The sequence below is a fragment of the Monodelphis domestica genome, chromosome 2 (genome assembly GCF_027887165.1).
Source record: "Monodelphis domestica isolate mMonDom1 chromosome 2, mMonDom1.pri, whole genome shotgun sequence".
Taxonomy (NCBI): Eukaryota; Metazoa; Chordata; class Mammalia; order Didelphimorphia; family Didelphidae; genus Monodelphis; species Monodelphis domestica.
Genome location: NC_077228.1, coordinates 292734329 through 292755985, shown reverse-complemented (window position 1 = coordinate 292755985; position 21657 = coordinate 292734329). Strand labels below are relative to the sequence as shown.

At 38.7% G+C, this 21657-nt stretch overlaps 1 pseudogene; it reads left to right on the top strand.

Annotated features, from left to right (window-relative positions):
• The first annotated feature begins 523 nt into the window (after nt 1-523).
• LOC100618484 (ubiquitin-conjugating enzyme E2 D2-like) lies at nt 524-1184 on the top strand (annotated as a pseudogene).
• Nucleotides 1185-21657: the final 20473 nt, after the last annotated feature.

The window sequence follows — 21657 nt, the reverse complement described above, 5'->3', positions numbered from 1 at the left end:
TCTCAATCTGAGTTGTACTGGGGCCTGGGAAATCTAACCTTGTTAAGTTCTACCAAGGACTGCTAAATTTGCATGTGAATATAATATAATATGAATTACAGGGGAATATAATTTACTACCAAAAGTTTAAAAGTAAATTTACATATCCTGTATACATTGCCTTTAATCCTGAAACAAAACACAAAGCTATCATAAGGAAATACTTTTTGGATAGGTCTAAAAATATCATGTTAGACATAGTTGATGATATAAATTATAATATTAATTAGATTATTATCCCTCCCCCTCCTCATCCCCTTCCCTAGTCCCCTGCCCCATTGAAGCTGCCTGCTCCCCCAGTCCCTCTCCTCCCAGATGGTGCTCCCCACCTTCCCTAACACTCCCTCAACTCCCTTCCTCCTTCTTCTCTTATGGCAAGAAGTCACTGAGACCTAGCTCCCTCCATCTCCCCTTCCCCCTCTCCCTGTTCCTTTCTCCTATCCCCATCCTTACTCCCAGGGTCTGTGGCCACCGATATCACACAATGACTCAGAAGAGAATCCACAAGGAGTTGAATGTCCTGGCAAGTGACCCCCAGAGCAGTGTTCAGCAGATCCTGTTGGAAATGGTATGTTCCACTGGCAAGCTACAATAATGGGGACAAATGATAGTCCCTATTAGGGTAGAGTATTTTTCTTGACAATTCATTTCCCAACAGATTATTCCTTCAAACTACCTAAGGTTGCATTTACAACAAGAATTTATGAAACAAATATAAATAGTAATGGCAGCATTTGTTATGATATTCTATGGTTACATTGGTCGCCAGCACTATTTCAAAAGTACTCTTGGGGGAAGCTGGGTAGCTCACTGGATTGAGAACCAGGTCTAGAGACAGGAGGTCCTAGGTTTAAATCTGGCCTCAGACACTTCCCAGCTGTGTGACCCTGGGTAAGTCATTTAACCCCCATTGCCTAGCCTTTACCACTCTTCTGCCTTGGAACCAATACACAGTATTGACTCCAAGATGGAAGGTAAGGGTTTAAATTAAAAAAAAAATCAAAAGTACTCTTGTCCATCTGTTCTCTGTTGTGTGATCCCAATCCAGATGATCCTTTAGTGCCTGAGATTGCACAGATCTACAAAACAAATAGAGAAAAGCACAACAGAATGGCTCAGGAATTACTCAGAAGTATGTGATGTAATTAAAGAAATTATTGGATAACCTCTACAAGTAAAGAGAGGGGAACTCTGAAAGAGAAAGTTTTTTGATTTCGATTTGACTTCTTTCTATGAGTCCATGCTTCATCTTCCCCTGTGAACACGTTTACCTGATACAGCAGTGTTGCGTGCTGTATATACTTGGAACAACAAAATAGAAATACTGTATTTCCCATATCAACATTGACTCCTAGCAAAGGTGTGTGTGTGTGTGTGTGTGTGTGTGTGTGTGTGTGTGTGTGTGAAAAGTCAGTTCTTCAGTCATAACCTAGTTGTAAGACTAAAAGCTATTCTTATGGACTTAATTTGATAAACAATTCAAGGGCAGGGGTGGGTGTTGTATGGTTTGGGGTGGGGGAAGGACAGTTACACTGACCTGTGGGAAAATTTTTTAAAAATCAGAATCCTTTTAAACTCATTACCGTTATGAAAAGCAAGGTGAAAAATGTCAAGCTGCTTCTGTATTCATTTTATTCTGAAGGACCTACACCTTAGGTAAATGTTTCTACCAACAAAATTAAACTATACCCATATCCTATATTTTAAGGTCTAAATTTAACTGGTCAACATTTAAATGGATTGAGGCTATTAGTACATGAAATGATGTCTGGTTTTTTCCCAGTTCCTCTCCATCACTCTCTTCTTCCCCCAATACTTTTTTGGTTTGCATGTGGTTTCTCAGTTAATACATAGCCAATAGCTCTTAATTTTTCTTCCATTTTTTAACTGCTTAGGTCTATCTGGATATAAGGGTAAAATTTCATTTGACAGAAATACTTGTGTATATTTAAAGACCCAATTGTTTCTCTGTATCTTGTACATTCAAGAATGATTAATCTGTGTAATAAACTGATTACTAGTCATTACATATGAAAAAAGATTATTAGATTATTGAAGATAATCAGCATGATTGTTACTTTTTCTCATTCAATGATTTTTCTGTCCTTGGAGATACAGATGCTACTCCAAGGCCAGGGAGCAGAATCAGATGCCAACAAATTGCTGTGCTTTTATCATTGAGAAAATGATTTTTTTCTGAAGTGAAAATTAATTAAGTACAAAGACTTCACAAGTGATTTTTCAAATAATAAGCACATTAAAAAGAGTTCTGTTGACATATTTCAAGAGTTCTTCATTTAGAAAATAGATCTTTTTAAGCATAATTAACTAAAGCATATACAATTTTACACAGGGAAAATACAACAACTTGGGGATAAGGAAACAAAAGGGAATCAAGAACAAAACCAATTAGGGGGTAGTCCCCTTTGGTACAACAAAGTACATATAAACAAATGTATTTAACCCCTCAAAGTTCAATTCTGCACATTCAGTTTTGCTTAGGAACTCCTGGAGTAGCATGTGGTCTCCACAGGCATCTCCATGGCATCTTCTACAAGGAAATCAGTCTCTGGATTCTGGGAGGCAGCACATTTATTTTCCTTAAAAAATTTTTTTTCTCCAAAGGAACTTAAAATTTTTCATTACAAAATAAAAACACCCCCCCCAGAGGATATCAAGAAAACAAGGAAATCACACAGGGAAACATGTCTGAAGCATGAGGCATATGAATCACTGCCAATTAAAATCATCAGAAAAAATAGCACAAAAAAAATCTAAATAACTTTTGGGATGAAATTTCTAAACATCCAATCCTAAATTTTATATTTAAAAATACTAAATACAAAATTCCAACAGGTCTTTGAATAATGCCCAATTAAAGTAAATTAAATCCCTGTCCAACAGCATGTACCCACTCAGCAGTCAAGACCACAGACATCCTCCACAGCAAGAAAGTTAGGAAAAGAGACTAGATTTTTTTTTTGGTCTGATATATTTCTTCTTTCATTGCTTCTTCTCAGCTGTTGAATATGGAGCCAGAATATCTAATTGTTAGGTACTTAATATAAATTTCACAAGGAGTGTAGTACAAGGAGTCCTGTGTCTTAACATATGTTAAGTGCTGCAACCTTGAGTCTCACACTAGGTTCAAATCCTCTTTTTATTGGTATAGATGTCTCAACAAGTCTCAGCAATCCTAGCAGGATTGGTTTCTCTCTCTCTCTCTCTCTCTCTCTCTCTCTCTCTCTCTCTCTCTCTCTCTCTCTCTCCCTCTCTCTCTCTCTCTCTCTCTTATCTGTGTGCTTTTTTGGCACCATTCAGGTTAAATTCATGCTTCTGTGGCACTGTGTAGATATCTGTGCTTCTGTGGCACTGTGGAGATCAGGTCTGTGCTCCTTTTTGTTCCCATTTCTTTGAATCAGACATATGTACTAGTCCCATAATATTTAAATACTAATGGTAGGTAGTTTCAGTAGTCTAAGGCTTTTTAGACAGGCAGTTACAGTTAAAACTAATAGACATAGAAAATCTACACTAATTTAATAATCTAAAATCTTTCAATTTAGGGAGATGAAATGTGCTTAGGAAAACGAAATTGCACATGCAATTATAAAAAATGTGCTAAAAATTCAAAAATATTTATCTCCTATTGACAATCTATCTATCTATCTATCTATCTATCTATCTATCTATCTATCTATCTATCTATCTATCTACCTATCTATTTGTCTTACAGTCAGTGTCACTTAAGGAGGGGTAGAATATAAAGGTTCTTATCCAAGAATTTAGGTGCATTTTCTCTTACCTTAGCCATGGTCCACGGTGTGAGTGCAAATGAGGTATAAAACCAATAATATATTGAAGAAGAAACAAAATTTTCACACAAAATGTACAAAATGCAAATCAAGTCAGTACAGGTCACTGATACAAATCACTAATACAATTTTTCTGTGAAGTAATATAGGTACAAAGAAAATATCAAATATTCAAAATTCATAAAATAAAAGTTTTCCAAATTCAAGTTGTTATAGACTTCTATAAAGGCACAAATAAAGATATGGGGGTCAAATACAGGAAGGCACAAATAAAGTAAGGGGGGTTGACAGGTTCTTCTTTGCTATGTTTAAGGGGAGACAAAACTGAAAAGGGTTAATGGCAACAAAACAAAAAAATCAATAGAGAAGACACCACCTTCTGCCCCACGTGGAAGGGCATTAGCACCCTCAGCCTGCATAATACTCTCTTTGCATGAATAAATAAATGAATGAAGAAAGCATTTATTGGAGCTCAAATTCTAAATGATCATTTAGAAAATTTATGGAAGGTTTTAGTTATAATTCAGATGAAAAGGTTCTATGGTCCTGAGGATGCAACACAAATGGTAATGTCTCTAATGTCATTTTCACTGAAAAAATCATGTTATTTTCTAATTTTGAGCCATTTGATAGTGTCAAAGATTTTGATGACAAGAACCTTTTTTTTTCTAGACCTTCAAAAGATGTGGTTGCCTATCCACAGGGGTTGCTCCTGGTTGAGGGTACTCAACTGGGAGGGTTGCTATTTCTAAGATTCCAGTTCAAGTTCTTAGACTATCTTCATCAGGGTCTGAGGGAGGATGGGGATCAAGGTGTTATTGTTTTTGTTATGTCTTCTTTTGGCTTCAGATCACTGCCTCTTGTTCTTTTTTTAAATTTTTATTTAATTAGTTAATTTAGAATATTTTCCCATAGTTACAAGAATCATGTTCTTTCCCTCCCTTTCCCTCAACTCCCTCCTGTAGCTGAGGCACAATTTCATTGGGTTTTACATGTATCATTGATCAAGACCTATTTCCATATTATTGATATTTGCACTAGGGTGATTGTTTAGTCTACATCCCCAGTCCTATCCCCATCAACCCATGTGATAAAGCAGTTGTTTTTCTTCTGTGTTTCTACTCCCACAGTTCTTTCTCTGGATGTGGATAGCGTTCTTTCTCATAAGTCCCTCAGAATTGTCCTGGATCATTGCATTGCTACCTCTTGTTCTTTCTAAAGGATGGCTCTGACCATGGTATCAACTTGTTCAACAAACTATTACTTCCAAAATCAACTATAAAATCTTGACTGGCTTTTAAAGCCCTTCAGAGAAAGTACTCTTCCTACCTTTTAAGTCTTCCCCCCGCCAATAAGCCTTTCTTGTCTATTTTAGTATCAATTCTAAGACAGAAGAATGGCCAGGGAATCATGGTTAAGTGACTTGTCCAGGGTCACACAGCTAAGAAGTGTCTGAGTCTAGATTTGAATCAAGGTTCTTTTGACTCAAGACCTAGTGGTGTATCTACTGTGCTACCTAGTTGCCCCTCCTTATCAGCCTTCTTGTTCTCTTCTCCTGTGACCAATTTACAATGGTCTCCCTGTTTTTCCTCAGACAAAATAGAGCATCTCCTGACTCCACATCCCCACTGGCTATCTCCCTTGCCCAGAATATTCTCCATTTTCATCTCAAACCATAATTCCCTGAGGTCCTTCAGATCCCAACTTAAGTCCAATTTTCTGCAAGAAGTCTTTCCCTGTTCTCCTTAGCCCTCTAAGATTATCTCTAATTTATTCTTTCTATATTTGTTGCTACAAAGCTGTTTTCATGTTCCCTCCCCCCTTAGACTGTGAGTTCCTTGAAAGAAGGAATTACTATTTGCTTATCTTTGAAACTGAAGTGCTTAACAATAGCAGACACTTAATAAATGTGTGTGTGTTTTCTCAAACACTTATCTTCTGTCTTAGAATCTATAGTATCTCTTCCAAGGCAGAAGAGCAGTGAGGAATAGGAGATTGGGGTTAAGTGACTTGCCCAGGGTCACACAGCTAGGAAGTGTGTGAGGCTAGATTTGAACCTAAGATGTTCTTTCTCCAGGGCTGGCTTTCTGTCTACTGAGCCACCTAGCTACCCCTTGCCTCAAATGCCTACTTGACTTTCTTTTCTTGACATGCACCTACTCTGGCACAAAGAGGCAGACTGGGTGACTCAATGAATAGAGTACTAGTCTGGAGTCAGGAAGATCTGAGTTCAAATGCAGCTGTGTCATTTAAAAGAGCGGGAGCCAGCAACTGTAAGAGTTAAAATGGTTGAGGGTCATAAACTGTATTGATTAAAATAGTGGAAGATATAAATTGTGATAGATATAAGAGTGGATGAGTAAATTGTGACCGCAGAAAATATGTTTTCACCACAGTGTCTTGTTTTAAATAAAATATTTAAGGTAGTCGCCAGGAAAATATTCCCAATTATGAATATACCCAAGTCAACTGGGTTTTATAGAGATTTTAAATTAATAATACAATGAGGAATCAAAGAAAGAGAGAGAGAGAGAGAGAGAGAGAGAGAGAGAGAGAGAGAGAGAGAGAGAGAGAGAGAGAGAGAGAGAGAGAGAGAGAGAGAGAAAGGAAATAAATAAGAAAAGAATAGCCAGTCCAGGCAGTCCTGGCCAATCCAGGCCTAAGCTTTCTGAGAAAAGATCAGTCAGTCCTTAATTACTCACCACAAGATCTGTCCAAGAAAGGATTCTAGTGACACCAGGCCAGCTCCATCTCAGCTGACTTCACCAGCTTTAATCCTCAATCTGAAATGTCCCCGAGAGAGTCTGGAGAGAGACCCTTAAAGGCAGCCTTTCCCAGCTGACTGATTACAGAGAGAGGTTTTCGTCTCCTTTTAAAGGGCAATTTCTCCTATGTCACCTCCCCTAAGTCCTTACATCTACCAATCACAGTAGACGTTTTTCAAAGGACAGACCATTCTTAGTCCACACCTAAGAAGGTGTGGATTTTTGAGAAATTCACACCAGGAAAGCTCTGAGTAAGTTTCCCAGTTCTTTGTTCCTTGTAAATTCACAAGTTGCCTGACCTTTACAGGTACTTAGCACCCCTTTGTAATAATTCTAAAAATAGGCATGGCTTAAGTATGGGTTTAAGTACTTTTCATTGTTCTGCAAGGAGTTTTCTTCCCTAAAACAGTCTTAAGTCCCAGTGGAGTAGAGGTCTTCCCATTTCTGATCTAAGTAGAGTTCTCACATTTTAGATCTAAGTAGCTTCATTGTTTAAAATGGGAAATGGTCTTCACCAAATGTTCTAAGGTAGAGTCTGAGAATCTTTTAGCATTCACAAGTCTGAGAAATTTCAAGATTCACACAGCCAAAGTCTATCTGTGACTTTGGGCAAATCAACTAATTTGTTTGCTTTACTCTCCTCAGCTTTCAAATGGGAATAGCATCTATCTCACAGGATTTCTGAGAGGAACAAATGAGACAGTGCCTAACAGATAATAGATTCTATCTAAATGTTGTCTTTTATTATTATGACCCAAGGCTTCTCCTCAGCAATTAATTACCTCTAAAGGGAAGCAATATTTCTAATTCTGCCCTGAAAAGGAGTTAGTGATAATTGGGCCACTGGAGAGCACAAGAGATAGAGTGCAGGACCTGGAGTTGGGAAGACTCATTTTCTTGAGATCAAATCTGGCCTCAGACACTTATCGATATGTGTGACCCTGGGCAAGTCACAGGATACTGTTTACCTCAGTTTTCTCTTCTGTAAAATGAGCTGAAGAAGGAAATGCCAAACCACTCCAGTATTTTTGCCAAGAAAATCCCAAATGGGCTCATGAGGAATCAGACATGATTGAAATAATTGAATAACAAATGAATTCAGTGGGTATCCCCAAAGGAAAACAACATCTTCCATACAGTCTATATGATTCATTGGAAACCATAGTTCTAAACCAAAGGAGATCTAATCTTAGTTATTTCCTTATTTTCTGACCTCCTATAGACTCCTTATATTAGCTGAAGCTGGTTGAAGGAATTAACTACCTGCCCCCAGATTCAAACAGCTCAAAGGTGTCAGTTGTTAACTACAGTATTGTTCAGAATCAAAGGGCTATGGCAAGCCTGATAATTCAGAGTGTGCTGGAAAGAGAACTGCACCTGACATCAGTAGAGACCTTCAGTAGACCTTGACCCTTACCTCTGACCCTCGCTTTCTTTGTGGTCATGGGCAATGCACTTCATTTTCTAACCCTCATTTTGCTCATCTCTAACATGATGGTAATAATACCTGTTGGCAGCTACTTCACAAAATTGTGGTAGGGATTAATGAGATCAGGCATATAAAATGCCACATAAATGTCAGCCGTTGGTAGATTTATATAGCTAATTTCATGTTATGAAGCACTTTTCTCACGACAGCCCTGTGGAAGTAGGCAGTGTAAGTATTATCATCACTTTATAGATGAGGAAATTTAGGCTTAGATGTAAAATCACTTACCCAAGGTCACAGCTAGTAAGTAGAAGAACTAGAAATTGAACTTTAATCTTTTGGGTTTAAATTTAGTGCTTTCTTCCCTGTACAAAACTGATCTGGAACATTGATTCTGGCTTTACTTTTAAATCATACTGGGTCACTACTCTGTGTATATGGATGCACATTTTGATTTCTCTAACTCTTTTTAAAAAATGTGATCTTAATCTCCTCCTCTAGGTTGGACATGTGTAACCCATGGCTCAGAACCCTGATCCCTGAGTTTACATAAATTGAATTGTCTTTGGTAGAGCTCATCCGGAAGCAGAACCCTTTGGCTTATTTTGCCTCCACCCAAATCTCCTCTGGGTAACGTCTGAATATAGACTTCGTATCTCATATTTAGCTATGATGTGGCCATAAAGGTCTGTCCCCAATTCCTGTACCAATATTCAAGGTAATAATGAATATATTGTCTCTCTGCACTTATTTGATCCTACAGAAAACATAAGAAGCAAATGAATATCAGAGTAGTAGATGAACAAATGACAGAATTCTCCCTCTAACAGAATCAGACTGCAGCTTTAGCACTAGAAGAGATGTTGTTTTGTCCTTTGTTTTCCAAAGAGGACAGATGACTTGGGTTGTGCATAAATTAGTGAGGCAGAGTTTTCCCAAGTCATCAGTCTCACTCTCTCTTCCAGAGTCTTCTAAGTCCAGTAGTAGGACAAAAGTCAGGATGACTAGAGATAGCCAAGGGCGCACTGGATGAGCTTCACATTTTTGATGTCTGACCAAGCTCAAAGCAGTCCCCAGCATCTACTTCAGTCACCTTCATGGCCATTGAAAGGAATTGTTCTCATTTGCCCATTTCACTTGAGAAAGTCTTCACGTGCTTGGGGTAGTTATCTCTCTAACTCTCTGATAGATCCCCTCAACTTGTTTAAGGGCATTGGTCAAGGTGATTTTATCAAGGTATGAATGCTTCTTGGACATGATACAGCTTCTTGGAACCACAGGTGAGAGTTAAGTGACAGATGTTCACCAAAAGAGAATGATCAGCCCTGAAAAGGGAGTAGGAAGCCCTACACCAGAGATGCTAATCTTCCATGGTTAGCATAGTGCACAGAACATTGGTCCTCACACCAGAGGTGCTGCTAGTCTTCACTGAAAATCCCGTATATTTAAACTCCTTTCAAAATGCAGTTGAAAGGACCTTAGATAACACTTAGAACTCCCTCCCTCAGTTTACAAAGAAGGAAACTGAAGCTCAGATTGGTGAAATGATCTTCCAGTGCTCCCTAGTCAGGAAGTGACAGACTTGGGATCAGAGCCCAGGTTATTTGAAGCTAAATCCAGTTTTCTTTTCATACCCTGCCTTGGGTAAATCTTAATTTCATACCAGAGACCCATGTTGACATCCTGGATTATGCTAATAATCTAAGCACTTAGACTTCCACTGATAAGAGGAACAAATTTTGGGTTGCTAGATAGATTATCCTTTGATGGTCCCATCAGATCTGTACTGTCTATATCATTCATGATAATAAATGTAAGCAAAGTCTAGGTCTTTTTCTCCTCCACATCATGGCAAAGATTCTCCAGCTTCAGGACTATATATGACATCTTCTCCTCCATTGTCTGACATTGCCCATTTCTTTTCTTTGGAGACTGGAGCCCAGAAATTTCAAATCTGATGTTGCTACAGAGAGTCTCAAGCCTGGCACTGCTTAGGAATTTCTCTTCTCTCACTTGAAGTCTGGATTCCAGAGGATCATGCTGCTTTAGAACTCCTCTTATCCTTCTCTTCTCTCTCTGCTTATCCAGGACTGAGTTTCAGATATTCTCATTATTTGGTCATGTGGGTCATCTCTCTATAGGTACTATTTCTTTGGCTGAGCCATTATGCCATTGTGTCTGAGGCCGGTGCCAGGAACTCTGAATCCAAAGGATCTCTCCACCACCTGGGTGAGAGTACTTGTTGCTTCCCTGTGCTCCAACTCCAAAGCAGGCATTAGTGCTTTCTGAGGGAAAGTCCATATTCCCTTAGGAACCAGATCCAGAGTCCCTCTTAGCTCTGCTATGCTCTTAGGATCTGACATGAAAAAGCTGTTGAAAGGTTAAAAAAGAATAGAAAGTTTGAAGTCTATTAAGACTCCTTATCATGTATCTACTCCAAAGAGGGGAATTGTTCTTTCCTAAACTTAGTCATTCAGTCTTTTCTTTTTCAATCAAATATGACTCTGTGTGACACCATCTGGGGTTTTCTTGGCAAAGATATTGATATGAGTTTTCCACTTCCTTCTCCAGATAATTTTATAGATGAGGAAACTGAGGCAAATAGGGTTAAATGACTTGCCCAGGGTCACATAGCTGGTAGGTATTTAGGCTGAATGTGAACTCATGTTTTCTTGCCTCTGTTCATTGCACCTTAAGAAAGAAAGAAAGAAAGAAAGAAAGAAAGAAAGAAAGAAAGAAAAGTCCTTAAGTAGGAAAAGTTTTATGAACCTATAACAATTTTTTGCATTGCTCTGCAAAATAGTAAAATGATCCAGCCATTCTAGATGGCTATATGGAACTATGCCCAAAAGGCTATAAAACTGGGCATACCATTTGATCCTGTAATACCACTACTGGGTCTGTATCCCAAAGAGATTTTTTAAAAGGGGTTAGGTAGAAAGTATAAAAATACTTATAGCAGCCCTTTTTTGTGGTGGCAAAGAAATCAAAGGGATATCTATCAATTGAGGAATGGCTGAAGAAATTGTGGTACATGTTGGTGATGGAATACTACTGTGCTATAAGAAACGATAAGCAAGATGATTTCAGAAAAAGTTGGAAAGATCTGCATGAACTGATGCAGAGTGAAATTAGCCAAACCAGGAGAACATTGTGCACAGTAACATCAATGTTGTATGGTGATCAACTGTGAAGACTTAGTTACTCTCAGAAATGCAATCTAGGACAATCCTGAAAGACTTATGATGAAGAATGCTATCCACCTCCAGAGAAAAGAACTGTTGAGTCAGATGCAGATCAAAGCATACTGTCTTTAACATCAGTATATTTATATGGTTTTATGTTGGGGTTTTGGTTTCATATGAGTGTGCTCTTACAACAGAACAGTGTTTTGCATGATAATAAAAGCAATTTTAAAAAACAATAGTTAATATACACAGAACAACTCTCTCATAAAGATCAATTAATTAACCAACAAACATCTTAATAAGTATTTGGTATGTGCCAGCACTGTGTTAAGTACTGGAGATACAAAGGCAAGAATGAATATTGTCCTTGCCCTCATGAAGCTTAGTCTCTAGGAGGAGGAAGAACATGCACTTACATATCTTAGGCAATCTAAATCAACAAACATTTTTAAAGTGCCTACTATTAGTCAAACACTGTGCTACTCACTAGGCATATAAGATCTAGGCAAAATAAATGCAAGATGATTTTTTTAATTCAAATCTGGACTCAGACATTTACTAGCTGTGTTACCCTCAGTTAATGACTTAACCCTGTTTGCCTTATTTTCCTCATCTAATAAATGAGCTATAGAAGGAATTAGCAAACCACTCTATCTTTTCCAACAAAACCCCAAATAAGATCATAAAGAGTCAGATCTCAATTGAAAAATAATTGAAGGACACAAACATTGTAGGGAAGGTGACTATTCAGCCAATAAACATTTATTAGCATTTGTTTAAGCTAAGCATTGTGGATAAAGAGGAGAAAACCTCTGCCCAAAAGGACTTACACTCAGATGAAGGAAATAGTATATAAGTGTATACAGCTATATAGAGGTAGGGTCATTCAGAGTGAAAGGTAGGGATGAGAGAAGGGGAGACTGGGAAAATAAAAGAAAGGTGGGATTTGAGCTGAGTTTTGAATAAACCTGGGGAAACTAAGAAGCAGAAGTGGTGATGGGATGGGGTACAGAGTACCCCAAGAAAGGGAGATAGCCAATGCAAAGTAAGCTAACTATTAGCTTATTTGTGGTGGCCACTGCCCATCTGGCCAGGGCGGAGGCTGGCACCCTGATGAATGGTAGGGGAATGAAGTAAGTACAACCTGCTAGATTGTTGTCAAGCGTTAATCCTAAAGTCTAGGTAGGGACAAAGATTAAATTGGAAGCAGGCTGTAGAGTGTGAATAGCCTCAGCAGTGGCAGTTAGAACTGATAACAGGGAAGATGACCAGAATTAGAAGACAGGTTTATTGGGGAGAACAAGGAAGCTCTGAGGATTAAAGTGAACAGTGTTCTCATGCAGAACAGTATGCAGTCAATGGAAAGAGGAATATTTGTCCTTGGTCAGAGTCATATTTGTTGAGGGAGGTGATGGATATTTACATACTTAACTCATTTGCATTAATACTTGTTTGCACACAGTTGTTTAGAGTTTTAGCCCATTTGATTTATAAGCTGTTTTCTACTTCCTCACACTAATATCTGTGATGGAAACATCCTAGGAGTTATGTTTAAATGGGATCTTCAGAATTCTGAGCAGGAAGTGGCCCAAGAGATCATCTCATCAATTTCTCACTGATGAGGAATTGTAGGTTGTTGTTCATTACTGTCCCACTCTTCGTGAGCTCTTTTGGGGCTTTCTTGGAAAAGACACTGGAGTGGTTTGTCATTTTCTTTCTCCAGCTCATTATACCGTACAGAAGCACACTTAGTACAGTGAATTGCCCATGGTCATACAGCTAGTAAGGGTATGAGGCCAGATTTGAACTCATGAAGATGGAGCCTACTTGACTTCAAGTCCAGTGCTTTCTCCACTGTGACACCTAGCTGCCCCCTGATAAAAGGACTAAAGGTCAAAGGTGATAGTATAGAGTCAAAGATTTGGAATTGGAAGTCTTTAGAGGGTACCTAGTCCAATTCTCATTTTACAATTGAAGAAAATGAGGCCCAGACCTGTATGCCTTGCCCAAGATACTACAGGCACCAAGGGGAAGAATTCATATTTTCTGATTTCAAGTCCAGTACTTTTCCCACGATGTTTCCTCTGATGGATGTATGTGCAAGGGAAACACTTGGCTTCCTTTTATTCCCCCTTCTCAAGCTGCGTGGCACAGTCTTAGCAAGGCCCAGGCAGGAAGGGGTGTGTATGTTTACCTTCCTAGGAGGAGACCCTGTGGAAACCCACAGGGCGGCAAGCTCATGACCTTTTTGAATTGTAGGCTTTCCTTCTCTTAGGGGAGCCTGGCTTCATGGCTGAGCTCATCAGTCACTTTATCCTCAATTAGTACTCCTCTGCCTCAGGGAGGAGCCCCTGAGATTGGCTAGGAGAGTGGGAGAAGCAGGAACAGCTGGAAAGAATTAGTAAGGCAGATAAAACAAGAAAGGTTCAGTTGAGATAGAGAAATGTCTTTGGAATCAACAATGGGGACTGTGGGAAGGAGGTGGGAATGCTTTCCAAGGAGATCATCAGGTGCCTGGGAACACCCAACTTTCATGAAGCAAATTGTTTATACATGTGAGTTATATTAGCAATTCACAAAAAAAGCAAAGATGGCCCTAGAGTCATAAAACATCAGAACTGAAAGGGACTTCATCCCTTCACATGCTTTCTCCTCAATTTTGTATTTAAAATTCTTTACAGCTTGGTCCCTTTCTACCTTTTAAAGCTTCCTACATTTTACTCACTTCCTCACAATCTATTATCAAGTCATATTGGCTTATACACATGACACTCCATCTCTTGTTCTCCTGCCTTTATACTGGCTATCTCCCGATGTCAGAAATAAAACTCCTCCTTACCTCTGCCGTGGAAACCATGGTTTCCTTCAAGACTCACCTCAAAGGGGCAGCTAGTTGGCTCAGTGGATAGAGACCCAGGCCTGGAGTTGGGAGGATCTGGGTTCAAATGTGACTTCAAACATTTTTTAGATGTGTGACCTTGGGCAAGTAATTTAACCCCAATTGCCTAGCCCTTACTGACTGCTCTTCTGCCTTGGAACTCATCGATCCAAAGACAGAAGATAACAACAACAAAAAAAGACAGTTCAAGTATTATCTTCTACTCGAACCTTTTCAGGTTCAGTTGCTACTATCTTCCCCCTACTATGCCCCCCCCCAAAGCGAACCACTATTTTGTATTGCTTTTGTATGTGTGTATTTTTTTATACTAGTATTTAAGGGTAGCTGATCACCTTCAATTCTCAATTGAATCAGTCAGAGGTTATATATGCAGGAGTGTATTAGATTCAGCTCAAATGGAAGTTGATCTTTACACATTCAATGTAAGCATTTATTTAGCTTTGGAAATTGCAAAATGCAAAACTTCGGGCTTGATTTATCACTTTTTTGATTGTCTATGCTTGTGAAGGTAATGAAAAAATGCTAGTAATGCAGATTCAACTTAAAAGTGTGTATGGGGGGGACTGATTGTTAGATACTTACCATTACACTGTTAGATTTAGGTGTCTGAAAAATGTTTATGTTGAAATAATCATTAACTCTTTCCCATTTAAAGTAACTACCTTAACCAGATAAAAACGCCTCACTTCTGTTGAATCATTTAAACAAAGCTATTAGATTAGTTTGGCAAAGTTCTTAAATGCAATTGGACACAGTGAAGTGATATTGCTTAGGAAGTCTATTAGGATTGGCTGAGGAGATTCAGTCACTCCTTGTGGGTCTTCTATAAAATTGCTAGCCAGTATTGAATCAAGTATTAAGTATTTGGCAACTCCCAAGAAAAGGGAACCTAAATTTATCTCCCAAGAGCCCTGAGGCTCTTGAGTCTATAGAATTGTTAGATTTAGAACTGGAAAAGATGTATGAGATTCTTTAGTTCAATCCCCAAATTTTACAGAAAGGGAAACTGAGTCTAAGAGAGATGGTGACTTGCCCATGGTCACATAGGTACCAATAGCTAAGCAAAGATTCAAACCCTGTTCTCTGTGATTCAAAATCCAGTCTCTCTTCCATGATGCTGTGAGGTCAATGAGCTTAATCTAGATACTTAAAATCATATTGCTATCATGATGTCATGCCAGATTCAAAGACAATAAACCTCAGCTCTAGTAAACTGAGACACACTAAGGGAGAGATTTCTAGTTTCATGGACTGGTAGTATCTACTTGGGTTACCTTTGACATTAAGTTTTAATTTTCTTTTCTTCTTTAGAGATCAAGTTTTTCTTTGTGTTGCTGTGTCTAAATAAAAAAAACACCAACTAACATTTTTTTGAGCTATTTTACATCATCTTATGTAGTAACTAAGAATTTTTGCACTTTGGTCAAATTCTGTGGGGAATGGGAGTGAGGTTTAGAAACAGGATACCAATTAGTGTTTCACTGATAAGGATATTAAGATCCTAGGAGGAAAGTGATTTGGCCAGGGTCTTATGGACTGCTGGGCTTGGAGTCAGAAAATTGTTGTTATTCAGTTGTTTCAGTCATGTCTGAATCTTCATGGCCCCTTTCAGGGTTTTCTTGGCAAAATTACTAGAAAGGTTTGCCATTTCCTTCTCTGTGAGGAAACTAAGGCAAACAGGGTCAAGTGACTGGCCCAGGGTCTCATACAGCCAGTAAGTGTTTGAAATTAGATTTGAGCTCAGAAAGAGGAGTGTTTCTGACTCTATACCCAGAACTCTATCCATTATGCCTACTAGCTGCCTGAATAAACCCATACTTAAGACTAAATAAGTAGAATAATTGATTTAGAGATGGAAGGGTCCTTTGAGACCATATAGTTCAGCCTTCTCATTTTATAGATGAGGAAACTGAAACTCCAAGATGGTCACATGGGCAGTAGTAAATGATAGAATTAGGTTATGCATTTATGTCCTTTGATTCCAAGAGGTTCAGGAGCCCCCCCCCCCTTTGGGTCTACCAAATACCCCAAAGTAGAATCTATGTCCTTACCACAGGCCCAGACTGGGACTCCTGGGACTCCAGAGTGGACTCATTCTGGGCCCAAACAGTTCAGGCAATTTTAACATAGACTAGCCTGGGCTGGAATTCCTGACTTTACCCCAGGTTTAGTGGTTCAAGGGATGTTGGTTGGTTGGACCTCTATTTGCCCAGGCAGGGTCTCAGGGTCTGGATGTTGGCTTGGGTTATGGCTCAGAACCTAGCACAGTAGATGTGGGGGTGCGGGGTAGGGGGAGGCTCACTCTTGGCTTGCTCCTCACTCTTTGCTGTAGCCTCCTGCTGTCTGTGCTCCCCTCTCACCCCAGTGCCTCAGATATTCTCTGTCTACCTTTTAGGTCTTTCTCTTAAAAAAACTATTTCATCCTGTCTTCTTGTTGATTCTTTCACTCTTGTATTCATTTTGTGGCATTAATTTAAGATTGATTGGAGGAGATTCTCATGGTGACTCAGAGCTTCTCTGTTCTGCTTCACCATCTTGGCTCTGCCTCAGGTCCTTTGATTCCAAATGCAACAATTCCCCCCTCTTCCACAGTCTCATAATAGTGCTAATTGATTGATAACCGGAATAATGTTTTACCATCTTGTCTTATTCTTAACAAGGGATTTCCCCCCCTTAAACTTCTAGTACTCAGAAAGATAGTGTGATTCAGGATATAGGATACTTTTTCCCTTTCTAGCTGGTTGACCTTAGACCCCTCACTTAACATCTTTTGCGCTTCAGTTTAATCACCTTCAACATGGAAATAATAATACTTCCCCTGCCTGATCTTACAGTATTGTTGTGAAAAGCCAGGAAAGGCAAGGCAAGAAGCCTTTGCTATAGCACTGGAGGTACAAATAGAAGGAGAAAGAAGGATGGTTCCTGCCCTCTGGGAGCTTACGTTCTAAATGGTGGAAGAAGCAAAGCCTCCTGTGGGAGTGGGGAGGGGAAGAGGTACCCCCAGAGTATTATGGGTAAGCACAGAATCAGATGCACAGCCAGGAAAGGAAGGAAACATGGCCAGCATGGTTCTATCCCCCAAGTGGAGGTCTGGGAAGGAGCTCATCAAAGGGAAGAGGCTCCCATGGGAGAGAGGGATTTTCCAGGGTCCCCAAGTGCTGAAGGAAGTTTCAAGTCAAAAAAGCAGTTGAATCATGAGCAAACAAGATAAAAATTTTAAAGCATTTTGAGGGGCAGCTGTGTGGCTTGGTGGGTTGAGAGTCAGGCCTAGAGAGAGAAGGTCCTGGGTTCAAATCAGGACTCAGACACTCACTCCCCAGTTGTGTGACCCTGGACAAGCCACTTAACTCCAATTTCCTAGCCCTTACTGCTCTTCTGCCTTAAAATCACTGCTTAGTATTGATTCTAAGACAAAAGGCAAGAGCTTTTTAAAAAAATAAAAAACACCCTTTATTTAAGCCTGCAAGCTTTCTTTTTCTTCTCCAGAATGAGAGAATTTGCTATTCAGCGATCATTTATTAACATATGTTCTGTGTAGAACATTATGCTAGGTGCTGTGGAAGATAAAATTATTTTTGATTAAAAACTTGGGCTTGACCTTGTCCTCATAAAACTACGAGGTGATGAGACTGACAGATAACTCTAACACCAAGTAAATGAGGACTACATTTCTCTTGTGTTTCCCTCTAAGGAAAAAAAAAAAAGGAGAGGCTCATGTTCTTAGGTGTGAAACTTTGGTCAGCAGGGGACAGAATGTTGACCTAAGAATCAAAGGATCTGGATCTAGTCCTTATCCTATCAGGCTGGGTGACCCTAGGTAAGTCACTTTTCCTCACTGGGCCTTAGTTTCCTCATCTATAAAATGAGAAATTTGAATTAGTCACATTTCTAGGCCTATTACAACCTGTCACTTCTATGATTCTAAACAGATACAGAAAGACCTGATCCTGAGTTACTGGTAAAAAAAAAAGATGTTGTTTAAATCTCCAACTGTATAAACATCTGAATGAAATAAAATTCATCTTTAAGAAATTATGAAAGAATTACCATATAAATAAAAGGACCTTAAAGTAACTTACTTGGTTTTAAGTTTTGTTTTTGTTTTTTTATTTAAACCTTACTTTCCATCTTAGAATACTCAGTATCCATTCCAAGGCAGAACAACAAGTTCTAGGCAATTGGGACCTGCCCAGAGTCACACTGCTAGGAAATGTATAAGGCTAGATTTGAACCCAGGACCTCTCAACTTTAGGCCTGGTTTGTTATTCACTGAGCCACCTAGTTGCCACAAGTGGTTTTAACTTTTAAAGAAAATAAATTCTGATTTTGGTTTGAGCCACGTTTGTGTGTGGGTTATAAAAATGTGTATTATAAGACTATTTATTGTAATTTCTTTTAAAAATATTTTATTTTGTCCTGAATTATAGGTAAAAATAATTTTAAACAATTTTTTAAAAGTTTTCAAATTCTTTCCCTCCTTGAAATAGTAAGAAATCTGATATAGATTTTACCTTACAATCATGGAATACATTTTTCTATATTAGTCATTTAGTGAAAGAGATCCCAAACAAACAAACAAAAAGAAGTAGAAAGAAGGTGAAAAACTCCATCAGTTCTTTCTCAGAGGGCGGATGGCATTTTTTATCATGTCTCTGGGATTGTTTTATATCATTGTCACTGAGAATAGCCAGGCCATTTGTCCAAAAATATTGCTGATGCTGTACGATGTTCTTTGGGTTCTGTTCACTTCACTTTGCATCAGTTTATGTAAGTCTTTTTAGATTTTTCTGAAATCACCCTGCTTGTCATTTCATATAGCACAATAATATTCCATCACAATCCTGTCCTTGTTTAGTCATTTAGCAACTGATGGAGAATCCCTCAATTTTCAATTTTTTGCTATCACAAAAAGATCTCTAAGGGGGCAACTGGGTGGCTCAGTGAATTGAGAGTCAGGCCCAGAGATGGGAGGTCCTGGGTTCAAATCTGACCTCAGACACGTCTCAGCTGTGTGACCTTGGGCAAGTCACTTCACCCCCACTGCCTAGTCCTTACTGCTCTTCTGCCTTGGAATCAATACGCAGTATTCCAAGGCAGAAGGCAAGGGTTTTTTTTTTTTTAAGAGCTTTAATAAGTTTTTTTGTACAAATAAGTCCTTTTACCTTTTAAAAATCTCATTAAGATACAAATATATGTTTATTGTATTTTCAATTAAATTTCTGTATTTTGCATAACTAAAAAGCCAACCAGGTTGCTAATGGAACAGAATATGGATGCACATTGTCTAAAATGACAATCAATTCCATTTGTTCCTCATGTATTATTCTCTCCAGTGAAACACACCTGTGAGCTCCCACCACCTCCTTTAATATTGCCCTATTTTTGTCATAACCACTACATATTTATAATCTATAATTTTTGAACTTTAGCGTGCTGGAGACTTTGTGAAGTCATTGTCAAAGATTGTTATATTAGATCCTTAAACATTTTCCTAAACGGTTTTAGCAGTAAGAACAGATAATCAAAATTTAAGGCCACGGATCTTACTATGGAGCATGGTATGCTAAAAAAAAAGTACTGGATTTGGAATCAGTAAGTCTCCAGATAGCTAGGTTGCTCAGTGGTTAGAGCACTGGGCCTGGAGTTAGGAAGGCATGAATTCAAATCTGGATTCAGGCACTTACCAGCTGTGGGACCCTGGGCAAGTCACTTAACGCTATCTTGTTAGCCTCATTTTCCTCATCTGTAAAATGAGCTAGAGAAGGAAATGGCAAACCATTCCAGTATTTTTGCCAAGAAAACCCCAAATGGAGTCACAAAGAGTTGAATCTGCCTGAAAAATTACTCAACAACAAAATGGGGATAATAATAGCACCTACTTCTTAAAGATGCTTTCGAGGAAATATTTGTAAAAAATGCTTAGCACAGTTCCTGGCACATATTATATTCTCTGTAAATGCTAATTCCCTTTCTTTTCCTTCCCCTTCCCTTGTTGTGAGGTTCCAATCAGATGATGGGTATGAAGAACCTTGTAAACTTTAAAGGATATAAATGCAATCCATTCAAGTTGATGGTTATTATCCTCATTACAATATCTGACTAGCATCAAGGGTTTGACTTTCATAAAGTGTGAAACACCTGCTTACTGAATTGCTATGCTGTGATTTTTATGCAGACACACCCACCTCCTAAAAACCTACTATGCATCCTTTCTAAGCTACAGAATAAATCTCCAGTTTTAATGAGGACCCAGTGAATCTTATGTGACTTTGGGCTTGTCAATTCATCTTGGTTTGCCTCAATTTCCTCATAAAAATAAGGGTGATAAGAGTATCTGCTTCCCAAGGCTATTGTGAGGATTAAATGAGGTCTATAGTCTGGCAAGCATCTGATACATAATAGGTGTTTTCAGCATTTAGGATTTTTTTTTTACCTTTCTTCCTAAACAAATTTCTCTCCCTGCATCTATTTCCTAGACTAGATGATCTCTAACATCTCTTCCAACCTTAACATTCTTAGTTTGATTTTTTTAAAACCCTTACCTTCCATCTTGGAATCAATACTGTGTAGTGGTTCAAAGGCAGAAGAATGATAAGATCTAGGCAAAGGGGGTCCAGTGACTTGCCTAAGTTCATACAGATAGGAAGTGACTGACACCAGATTTGAACTCAGGTTTTCCTAACTACCCACTGTGCTGCCTAGCTATCCATTTTGAGGTCTAGATTTTTAAAAGAGCTCCAATCAATCAACAATTATTTTGTTGAACAGCTATGTTCAGGAACTGTGCCAGATGCCAGATTTCGGGAGATGCCAGAAAGTGGAACAGATTAAGCTTTTTCTCTTCCTAAAGTCTAGTTAAGGGAGAATTCTTCCCAAATTAATTGTTAGTCATATTTGATGCCAACTCAGTCAAGGCAACCGTAAAGATTAAAATTTTGGGGAAACTGAGGCAGGTAGAAATTAGTTCCTCTCTGCAAGGAGTATTATCTTTTTAGAGGTTTATTAAAGGTTGAGAATTTAAGAAAATACAAGTAAGAAAGGCACATGCTGGGTGGGCTGAGAGGCCCAATTCAATTTCACTCACATCATGAGAGATGTGTCTGCTCCGAAGCAGAAGTAGAAAAGAGCCCCAAAGCCTTTACAGCCAGGTTAAATAGAAATTCTTGAGTTTGCCCAGGTGGAAATCTCAGTGAGATTAGAGGGCATTCTGGAAGCTAGCAAGGACTCCTGGGGTTTGGAGTCCAGAGTTCAAGTCTCTATTTTTACACAACCAAGGGACCAATTAGGAATTAGAAATAAATTGCCCTTTAGCAAGAGTCCAGACAGACTACTTGCTCCCAGAGAATCAATCTTTAAACATTTATTAAGGATCTGTTTTGTACTAAGCACTGAAGGTCCAAAAGGTTTCAAAAGACAATCTTTTCCCTCAATAAGATAACAATTTTAAAAAGTTTTTGTATAAACAAGACCAATGCAACCAAGATTAGATGGGAAACAACAAAATGGACAGGGGGGAGATTAT